Raw genomic sequence first — 11,339 nt, forward strand, 5'->3', positions numbered from 1 at the left:
ATTTCTTCTGGATGTTTCTGTAAGGAGTGAGTACAGAACCTGCCATTTTCTATCATATTCCTAAATGCTTTCTTTATTAAATTCTCATATAGTATTGTAACATTTTTTTTTACATGTGTTGTATAAAATTTCTTAGAAAGGTAAATAGGGCTGGTGTTATCTATACAATAAAACTGTTATGAAAGACCAGAATTAGATTATATAATAGCTCCAGGGTCTGGGGCATAGTGTGTGCCCAGAAAGAATAATATTTTGTGAATTTAAAATGCTTTATGGAAGCAGATCAAGTGAGGAATGAGCCAGCTCTTAGAGCTTTGTGCCCTTCTGTGAATCATCTTTAAAGATCTGACCCTGTAATAATTAATGTGCAATGTTCCTCATTCACTGAGGGTTTCTAAGGATTAACTTTATATTATTCTGTATCATTTTGATTCAGGATTGTTTCTGTAGAAAAATCCCAATTCAGCATCATATACACAGTCATAAAATTCATATCAAGAAATGGGACCAGCCAGTCTTCCTGCAACCTGAGGCAAACGGAGAAAAGTCACACCCTAATAAGTCCCTTCACTCACCTGTATTGTTACTTTTCCAGCATTGAGATCCACTGGAAAGTGGAAGTTTAAGTACATTAAAATTCAGAACATTATTTTGAGTTCTACTATTTTATTGATGCCAAACCAGAATTTAGTATGCTTTAAAGTTCCTAGCTTTCGAAAAGCTAGCTTATCAATATGTTAATATCCCCTGTAGCTTGTCATTTTCAAACGGAATTATCATTGTTCTTGATGATTTCTCCTGAATTAGTGTTGAACATAATTTTTAAAAATTATCTTCATCCACTAATATGTTCTTTGCCAGACCTCTGTGTGAATGTATTTGATAAAAAAATACATAAATGAACCAAGGGAACATCTATCTGTTTTGATACACGATTAGAGTGAGCAAATTTCATGAATCAGGTTTAGAAGATCAAAATATGATGATGTCTTTTCTCTGCATGCCACCTACTGCATGCCGCTTAAAACCCTGTGAGGTGAAGTTGTTACCAAATGAAACAAACCTGTTTCCACTCAGCCAGCATACAACAAAGCCAAACACTGACATGAGCACTGAAACCAAACCCTGACATTGGGATGTGGTGAAAGAAGGTGGGCGTTACCCAAGCAAGGAGAATGGTTAGCTAAAGCTTAAAGCCCTGCACTCACTGTTAGCTTACAAGCAAGGGCTTTTAAAGGTTATGGGAAAGGGTTGCAGGATGTGATGAGCTTATGGCATTGTTCTGACGGGTCCATGGTGAGGTGACGGGGGGCTGTTTCAGGAGTGTTAGCTGTCAGCCTTCTGGCTCCACCGAGGCTGGAGTCCATGTGCTCATTGTCAGGAGGTGGCATGTCTGGTGTGGCCTAAATTCCTGCAAAACAAGTCAAGGATACATGAGTCAAGAGTCTGTCTGTGGCCTTGAGGGGGATATCAGAGTCCTGGGCTATTTTAGTTTGCTTTACCGTGGTTTGCAAACTCCCATTTTTTAAAATCTTAATTTACACATTCTGATTCCCATACTGTGGGTCATAATTGATGGACACAGTCTTCTGTATCAATGAGATGTCTGAGGGCCTTTATCAGACAGGGAATGCCTGCGCAGTTACAAAACATCTTTAGGACTGAAATCACCGTAATGCTTAAGAGCCAAAACATTGGCTGCTTTTTCTAAATGAGATGCATTTATGGAAAACAGATTTTCTCAGGTTCCAAGTAAAAAATCTGAAGGTACTTTACTTTTGTGTATCTTGGTTTCTGAGATGACAGAGAGATGTTTCTAATCTTCCTTTTTTATGTGCTTCCTTCTTGTAATAATGGAAAATTCAAGTTTCTCTTTAGCATGCTCATTCCTTTACTTTTTTGGTCTATTCTGAGCTTCAGAAAAAAATGTACATAAACCTTGCTTTAGCTTTACATTCCTCTAATATACTTTCACCTAATATTCTTTATTGATAAGCTAGATGACTGGCATTCTAATAAGCATGAGGAATTACATATTGTCCTGGTTTTTCACTAGAGTTGTTTTTTAACCATTTGCTTATGATTCATATCATTTCATCATGATCAATTGCATTAAATTTGAGAGTCTGTGCCAGCGTGCTTCTGAGTTTAGCACTGTGTATTTTATGTGTTACAACTCCTGCGGAAGTTTTCTTAATTACTTAAGGAATCTAAAATTTTCTGGACTATTAACATGGGTTTTGTTTTAGTCTCTCATAACTACTGTATAGAATCTTTATTTTACAAGGGTGTCTGTGTCTATAAAACCTATAGTATGCTGTAGGTTTTACTTCTTCTGAATTGTTTTCGTGGAGGAAGCCCTACACAAATTCACACACAGGGGAAGTAGGTGTACATTCAGGGGATTGTCTGCTTGAATTGTGGACAGTATCTGACTGTGGAAATCAGATGCTTTTTACCAATGCTTCTATTAATTCTCATAATGGTTAATTTCCTATGACATTGGAATAATTGAAATTCTCTTAAATATTTAAAGAGTGTGTATTGTATCTCACAATGTAATATTTCAAGTTTACATATTTGTACTAAAGCCAGAAATATTTTCAATTTACTGTTTTTAATTTTCAAATTCATAAAGTATATCCATATGCCTTAATAAAGTTTTACATTCATAGAACATACTTCCAAATTTGTCCTCTCATTGTTTATTTAAAAACAAGTAAACTGATAATCATGATGCTTGATTAAATTGTCAGTTTTCAGGAGAGTCTTAAAATTGTCAGGAGACACCTAAAATTTATTTCCAGTCACTCAGAATATCATTCCACAGTGCTAATTTGCATATAATTTTATAATTTTGTATCAAGATTTGGATTCAGCATAGTGTATATTCTCCTTTGATATTCCATATATTAACTTTTGAGTCATGTTAACCTGTGTCAAAGTGCACCAAGTACATGTAGTCCCCTACGGCAGCACAAAGGGGATAGTCTCTTCATCACATAGCCCACATACCTCTGCACCATAAATTCCCCACAAGGTCACGTCGCTCCTTCCTGCCACTTACCCGGTAATTTGTCCTAGGAGAATCCCACCTCAACAGAGACAGAGTGATGATTCTCTCTCCAGTCTCCTCTCTTCATGTTGCTTGGTCATACCTGCAGGGACAGACTCAGAGCAGCACCACTCAAGAAGCAAAATGATAGTTGAGACCCCAGCTTCCATCCTCGTCGGCCTCATGGAGAGGACAGGGTGCAGTGGTTCGGGGCGCCATGGGCCTTAATGGGAGGAGTGGCGGTAAGAGGGAATGCCCTTGTCCCTGTCCTGTGCCCCGTGGCAAGGGTTAGAGAGTTTTCATAGTAGCCAGGTGAGGAAAGGCATCATGATAGAAAAAGGGGTTTAAAGTTCTCAGTGTTTCCCCAGGCTCCACAAATTATCCATCACACTGGAGGTACAGTAACATTAATACAGTACCCATGTACTGCCTTCTAAATGTTCAGTTTCTTACAAGGTTGACTAGCTTTAGCTTTACAACTTGGTTCATCGGGTAAATCAAGCTCTTCATCTGTAACATGTTTTGCGGTCAGATTGGCTTAATGGCATAGTATGAACACAGTCATTTAGAAGAGTGTTTTCAGATAATTTCAGACTTACAGAAAACCTGCAATATCCCTGATATTCCTTCATTCAGATTTTCCAGTGGTCAGTGCACCACTACATTTGTCCCATCATAGAAAATTGTCCACTGTATTTTTCCAATTAGAGGCACAATTTACCACAGAAATACTACATGACCCACATTAGGAAATCAAAATTGTTGATAATTCTTATCTGCAGGACCAGCTTTAAATATCAGCAACTGCATCAACTATGAGAAAAACATGTCTGCATTCTGGTCCATAGACTTTCTGTCATTTTCATGACCTCAGTTGGGTTAGAGTCCAAAGTTCTCCAACATCATTATGTGCAGGCTCAAGAGTCCTTGTCATCTTGGCCTTAGAGGGGAAGCTTTCAATGTTTCACTGCTGAGTATAGTGTTAACTATAGGTTGTATATGGGCATTATCATGCTGAGGTTGTTCCTTCTCTGCTGTTCCTTGTGGATTTTTATGGTAAAAGTATATTGTATTTTGTAGCATGCTTATTCTGACTCTACTGAGATATTTTTTCATTTACTTCTAATCTCATGATTTGCATATTGACCCATCCTTGCATCCTTGGGATAAGTGTCAGCTGGTCATGTGGGAAATCCCTTTAATGTGACCTTGAATTTGGTTTACTAATACTTTTAGAAAATGCTCATCTATTTTATTTTTTATTTTTTTTTATTAAGGTATCATTGACATATAATCTTATTAATGTTTCACATGAGCAACAGTGTGGTTACTACATTCCCCCTTATTATCAAGTCCACAACACATACCCCATTACAGGTACTGTGCATCAGCATAGTAAGAATCTTACATCTATTTTCAATAAGAATATTGGTCTGCAGTTGTCTTTTTTCATGGCATCCTAATCTGGATTGATACCAGGGTAATGGTGGCCTCATAGAGTGAGTTTGGAAGTGTTCTGTACTCTGCAATTTTTTGGAAGATTTTGAGAAAGATTGACATTAATTCTTTAAGAGTTTGGTAGAATTATCCAGTGAAGCTCTCCGATTACTGAAATCTCTTGTACAACAAGTGTTCTCTTTTATTTCATTCATCAAATACTTAATTTATTTATTTTATTTTGGTATCATTAATGTAGGGGCCGGCCTATGGCCGAGGCTGAGTCCCACTATGGCTGAACACCGCCCTTCCACTCTAGTTGACCAATGCCCTAAGATGGCGCCCGCTTCCTGGGCGCCACCCTGCCTGGTTTGGTGGCATTACCATAAGGAAGTTGCTCCTATAGGCTTGCCCCATGCTTCCGCGCTCGTGCTCAACTCATGCAGAAGGCATGCTAACAATCAGCTTAAAGGTCACGCATGATCTTGATCACCATAGGCCAGCTTCCTTTATATAAGGCGTAAGCAGGAAAGAGAAGCACTCTCTCACTCTCACTCTCTCTCTCTCTTACTCTCACTCTCTCTTTCTCTCCTCTCATTCTTCCTCTCACTCGCTCCCTCCGGCTGTTGCTTCTTCTCACTCACCTTCTCCCGGCCTTCCGAGCAACAGTAAACAACTGAAGTGAACCAGGTCTGTGTACGTATCGCTGTCGTCACCGCCACAAGGGGCGAACGCGGTAATTAATATACAATCACATGAGCAACATTGTACTTACTAGATTCCCCCCATTATCATGTCCCCACCACATCCCCCATTACAGTCACTGTCCATCAGTGTACTAAGATGCTATAGAGTCACTACTTCTCTTTGTGCTATACTGTCCTCTCCGTCTCCAGAGAAAATCATAGCCTTTCACTGCTGCCTCTCAGCACAGGCCTGTCATTCGTTCCGGGTCACTGGGTTCTCCAACTGCGTTTTGTATATGGAAGATGCTTCTGATGATTATTTCTGCAAAGTTGCAATCTTACGGCTCCCCGCAACCCGGGGATTGGTGGCGGGAGCGGCCGGGGTGTGAGCCCTGCCCGCAAGCCCAGCCCGGTGTCCGCGTCACCGCCGAGTTTGAAGCATCCAGTGAAAATGCAGGGCGCTGGAGTTCACGCAGCTGGCTGGGCCTGGGCGAAAGCGAGGATGCTCCGAGCGCCGCGCTGGAGGCGGGGGGCGGGGCGAAGCTCTCGCCCCGAGGCCTGCCGTTCTCGGGGGCGGAGTCAGCGTTCCCACGGCTGGCCGCGCAGCCGCGCAGGGAGGCATCGCCGCGTCGCGGGCAGCTGCGGGGACGGCCGCGGGAGGCGCGCGCCCCCCGGCGCCTCCGCCTCCGCCTTCCCGGCCCGCTGCTCAGGCCGGCCCACGGACCGGGCTAGCTCACCGCGAGCCAGCCGCCCTCTGGCCAAGTCGGTGGCAGAACCCCTCCGTGATCCTGGGGGTGTGCCAGGCACACCCAGCTGCCAGCACCTCAGCCCGCCTCAGGAGCCGGGCCCCCAGGCGGCAGGTCGCCGGCCTGACAGCGCCCCCTCCCTGGGCTCTCCAGGCCCCGCGCGGCTGCCCGGCCGGCGCCCCCTGGCGACCTCCAGGCGTCAGCTCCCACCCCCAACCCCCGCGGGAGTCGAGGGCGCGCTGTCTCGGCAGCTGCCGCCACCACCGCAGGCGCGGAGCACACAGGCTGGGGCGGCGGCCGAGCGTCCTCCCCACTGGCAGGGACGTTGGGCCTTTCTTAGGCTCTTAATCTACGATACTACTACTATGCCTTTTCTTACACTTTTGAAAAAAACTGAGTCATTTTGTTCTATAGAATTTACCACGTTCTGGATTTTGTTTTGTTCGTCATGGTATCATTTTAACATGTACTGTATCCCTATTTTCCGCGTAAATGGGCAGTTGGCTCCCGAGGCCTGATTAGTTTCAAGTTCCGTGATTTGGGCAGAGTATTGCGTAGGTGGTGCTGTGCACTTCTGCTGGCATCACATCGGGAGCTCATGCTGTGTGCCTTTTGCGATGTTAATGTTGATCCCTGGGCTCCGGTGTCAGTCTAATCCTTCCATTTATTGTTCCTATGAGCTTTTCAGCTGCTGATTTTAGTGGCCATTGTGGCAAAGTGGTGATGTTCTAATTCTGTCCTTCCATCTGCATTTATTAGTTGAAGGTCTGTGTAATTCTAGAGAGAAGAACATGCCCTCCCTATAGGAATGGTAGGATAATAAGCAGGCACTGATGCCATAGCTAACTCCAAAGGTGACTGGTGAGGTTCTTGCTGTGTTATCTTTATGAACTGATGATGTATTTTTTTATTCATAATTTTTAAAATTCATTTTGTTATCATTAATCTACAATTACATAAAGAACATTATGTTTACTAGACTCCACCCTTCACCAAGTCCCCCCCACAAACCCCATTACAGTCACTGCATCAGCGTAATAAGATGCTATAGAATCACTACTTGTCTTCTCTGTGTTGCACAGCCTTCCCCATGCACTGCCCCCCATATTATACATGCTAATCGTAAGGCTCCCTTTCTTTTTCCCCACCTTTATCCCTCCCTTCCCATCCACCCTCCCCTTCTTATTGTTTTATGGTGTAAAAATACAGTTAGTACAACTGCTGTTCCTACTGACTTCATTTGAAATCTCAGCCAAAATTCTGTCCTCAGGATTAATATTTAAAATGGGAATTACTGAAAAGATTTAGTATAGATATTTTTTGGACATGTAGACACTGAGTATGTGCATTGGTTTTTTCCATAACCCTGCCATAACATCATCTTGACTATGCCTTCATCCTGAATATCGTGATCAGTATCAAGTATAAAAATGTCTTTGTAATATCAGTGAAGTACATGTAGTGGCTAAGACCCCAGGTTTTAGAGAGAGACAGTCCTGGGTTCAAATCACACATTGCTGTGCCTTATTGCCGGTGCACTTCAGGAAATGGTTTAACCTCAGTGGGCCTGTGGTTCCCTCAATGGTAACATAGGGACAGTGAAACCCACCTTACTAGATAAAATGATTATGAAGATTAAAGTAAACAATACATTCAAAATGCCTCAGACAGAACACGGTGCTTGGACTGTGGGGTGTAACTGTCATCCATTATGGGAGCAAGAGCAGTGCTTGTGTCCATGGCACCCATTGTGTGAGGTCATCATATGCTATGTATGATTCTGAGCCTGGCTCCACAGCATAAAGGGCAGTCAGGACTGCTGGCTCTGGCTGCAGAAGTGCCCAGAGTGGTTCAGGCTGAATCCTGCTTTAAGGTTCTTTTAAGGAAAAAGGAACACTAAAAAAATTTCTTAACCTTCATACCAAAGGAATTATCTCTCAAAAAAGAAGTATAAGGTAATTTAAAAATTGTTTTAGAAAGGTTATTTTGAAAGAATGCTTTCCCTATGGTCTGGACATACTACTAGGGACTCTTCATAAGGTCACATAACAGTGTATTTGTTTTGATTTCCTTGTGGAGGACAACCAGCTCTTGATTATTACCTAAGCACTAAGCAGGCTTATTCCTGTAGTACACTAGCATTATGCTGGTGTATGTGTTTCCACAAGGAGACTTATAGTGGGAAATCTGAAATATCACAAAAGTAGGCAAAATAATGTACATCATGTACCTATCATCAGCTTTAGAAATTATCATATGAACAATATTGTTTTACATATATTCCCATCTACTACTCCTCTTCCATAATTTGTTGAAGCAAATCTTAGACATCGTACTTCATCTGTAAATGTATCTAAAAGATAAGAATTCTTGTTTTCTACAAAAGTTTCACAATGCCATTATCATACTTTAAAATGATAATTTCTTGATATCATCAAATATCAGACATTGTTCAAAATTTTCATTGTTTAAATTCTTAACTCTCAGAATTTCCTGAATTTTGTCTATTTGAATCAAAATCTAGGTAAGATCCAAACATTGGGCATGTTTGATACATCTTTAAGGCCCCTTTAGTCTTCTCACAGTGTTTTCACTTCTTGAAATTTATGTGTTGATAAAATGGGTAATTTGTAGAATTTCCTACAGACTGGGTTTTGCTGTGAAGTTTATAAAGCCAGGGAACTGTTTGTCACCTTTTTATATAGACTCTTTTATTTTGTTCTTTAGATTTCTACCCTTTTTCATGGCTTCCCTTAATATTAATTTCACCCAGATTTTACCTTTATAAAAATATTTAAATTATTAGCCTTCATAGAATAGCTTGCATCAAGCCCCACCCTCTTGGAATGGTCTGCTGAGTCCTAGGCAGGTGTGAGAATCTCAAGCTGATCCCATTGCCTCTCATCACTCTCATTCACATACAGTGTATAAAATGATATAGATGCTGTTAATTATAGACTGTTTGGGAATTTATATTCAGAGTGGAGAGGGTTCGAGTTAGTTAGATTTCAGGGTTGTGCCAAATCTACTTAAAATTAGATTTAATAAATATTTTATTATTAAAATGATAAAAAATACATGTTCCATTTGTATCTGACATGCTCTGACAATCTAGGTCAGTCGGTTCAGTAAATGTGCTATTGAAATGTGGCATGAGATCCTTGAATTTTAAGTTTAAATGGCTGCTGAATAAAGATCCTTGATATTGTCATATAGTTTTTATGTGTTAGGTAGAACTGCATGAAATTGCCTATTTTGTAAGTAAAAAATGATTACATATTTGCAACTTTATATAGTTCGACCTAATGGACAACTATAGAACCTCAGAAAAGGAACTTGCAATACTTGTAACATGTTCTAAATCTTCCCTGAAATTATATATTAAAAGCTTTTTATTTTTTAGGAGAAAGAAATCAGAAGACAACAAGCTGTTCTTCTGAAGCATCAAGTCTGTAGACATAAAGTTAAACAGTTGTTGAAATGTACATTTTATGATTTTTCTTAAATATTAATTTGGGGAGAATCTTGAAAATATTTTCTTAAAAATTTCCATTATGATTCCCCCTTAAGTTTTCCCTTCATCTTACAGTTATTGCCTTGCTTTGGTATTGGTGTCTTTTGGGGGGTTAAAAATAGGTTTCATGACTATGTGATATCTGTTTCATAATGTTGTGCCAACTCTTTCTACCAGGAGGTGGAGAGGCATAGACTAGATATGGTATGGGTATGTTTATTTTGTACGTCTTAACACCGCATTGTGATTTGGTTGTGATATGGTTGTCATAGCAATGCATAAAGTGTAGCACTAGCTGCTGTCATATTACATACTGCTGCATGGCTTTACAGCACAGTGCATTGCATACATCTGCTTGTCTGTCTATAAGTATGATCTGGCCCCAAGATTTTTAATTGAATTGTGTAAGCCTTATTGAAGGCCGCTGTCTGAAAATTTGTGTTACTGATGTCAAAATGAAAGTTGGATAACTGTACAATCAGGTACAATTATGACCCATATTCTCCCATCTTTCCTGATGCAAAACTGCCATTGAATACAATGGGAATTTTCAGTTAGGTTGATGAGAGAATATGAAATAGATTCGTGTTTTATAGCTAAATTTTAGAAGTGATATTAGAAATATCCCTTTGGGGGTACTAAAAAGAATCGATTAGACGTTACAACTTTGATTTTTGAATTTTGAAATGAAATGAGATGATCAAACTAAGCTACTGGTAGTGCTTATCTTATTTTCATACTGTGCCTTTTAGATGCCCTCATGGCCAATGGTGCAGCTTTTATGGCTTTAAGTAGTGCATCAAGTGGCAGACATCAGTAAATAGGAGTATCCCGTTTCATTGGTATTGGTATATGAACCACATCTAAGCAAAGAGCAGAGAAAAGGAACAACGGAGGAAAACGATTCGGGTCACTTGTCAAAACAACCCAGTAGTACCTCTGTTAAGGAACCGAAACAAAAGGAGTCTCTGTACCTGACTAATTGCCAGTATTATTTCTGTTCCCCTGTCCTGTATGTTCATAACATCCCATTGTATTTGTTTAGAAAACTTCCACCATACTAAAGGTGACTTTTTGACCGTTTGTGTAAATAGGAATTTTCTTAGTAATGTCAACTCTGTACTGTAAGTAAATGTATTCTTTCATCTTTTTTATGAATTGATTTGCTTTGTCTTTACTTGAAAGAGAATGTAAGCTAAACTTTTTCTAAAGATGGATAACTCTGAAGCATGGATGTTGATTTGAAACATTATTTTCTCTAGTTTCATCTTTGCTGAAATGGTAACTTGCCTCTGTGAAGAGTTGAGAAAAGGAAAAATGGAGGCAAACACTTGTGACTTGAAAGAACTACCACCTTTTACTTATTCTAAGGAACCGATAGAGAACCCGGACCTCTACCTGGACGTGACTTTTTCCCGATATTATTTCTGTTCCCCTGTCCTATGTGTTCATAACATCCCATTGTATTTGTTAAGAAAATTTCTGCCATATTGCAGGGGACTTTTGACAGTTTTTGTAAGTAGAAATTTTCCTATGTAATGTAAACTCTGTACTATAAGTAAATGTATTCTTTCATCTTTTTTATGAATTAATTTGCATTGTCTTTACTTGAAAGAGAATGAAAGCTAAATTTTTACTAAAGATAGGTAACTCTGAAGTATGGATGTTGATTTGAAACATTATTTTCTCTAGGATGACCCTCACTGATATGCATACTCGCCTCAGGAAAGCGTTGAGAAAAGGAAAAACAGAGGAAAACACTTGTGACTGGTCCAAACTACCAACTTTTAGGTCCGTTAAGACACCGAAACGAGAACACTCTAAGGACCTGACTCTTTGCGGGTATTATTTCTGTTCCCCTGTCCTATATGTTCATAACATCCCACTGTATTTGTTTAGAA

The 11,339-nt window shown here is 40.1% G+C and overlaps 1 long non-coding RNA gene across 1 annotated transcript; it reads left to right on the top strand.

Annotated features, from left to right (window-relative positions):
• The first annotated feature begins 5,892 nt into the window (after window positions 1–5,892).
• On the top strand, window positions 5,893–11,119 carry LOC118929708 (uncharacterized). Its single transcript, XR_008994295.1, has 3 exons — window positions 5,893–5,940; window positions 9,328–9,372; window positions 10,701–11,119. It is a non-coding gene; the product is annotated as an uncharacterized LOC118929708 (long non-coding RNA).
• Window positions 11,120–11,339: the final 220 nt, after the last annotated feature.

The sequence above is a fragment of the Manis pentadactyla genome, chromosome 16, assembly GCF_030020395.1.
Source record: "Manis pentadactyla isolate mManPen7 chromosome 16, mManPen7.hap1, whole genome shotgun sequence".
NCBI classification, from domain to species: domain Eukaryota; kingdom Metazoa; phylum Chordata; class Mammalia; order Pholidota; family Manidae; genus Manis; species Manis pentadactyla.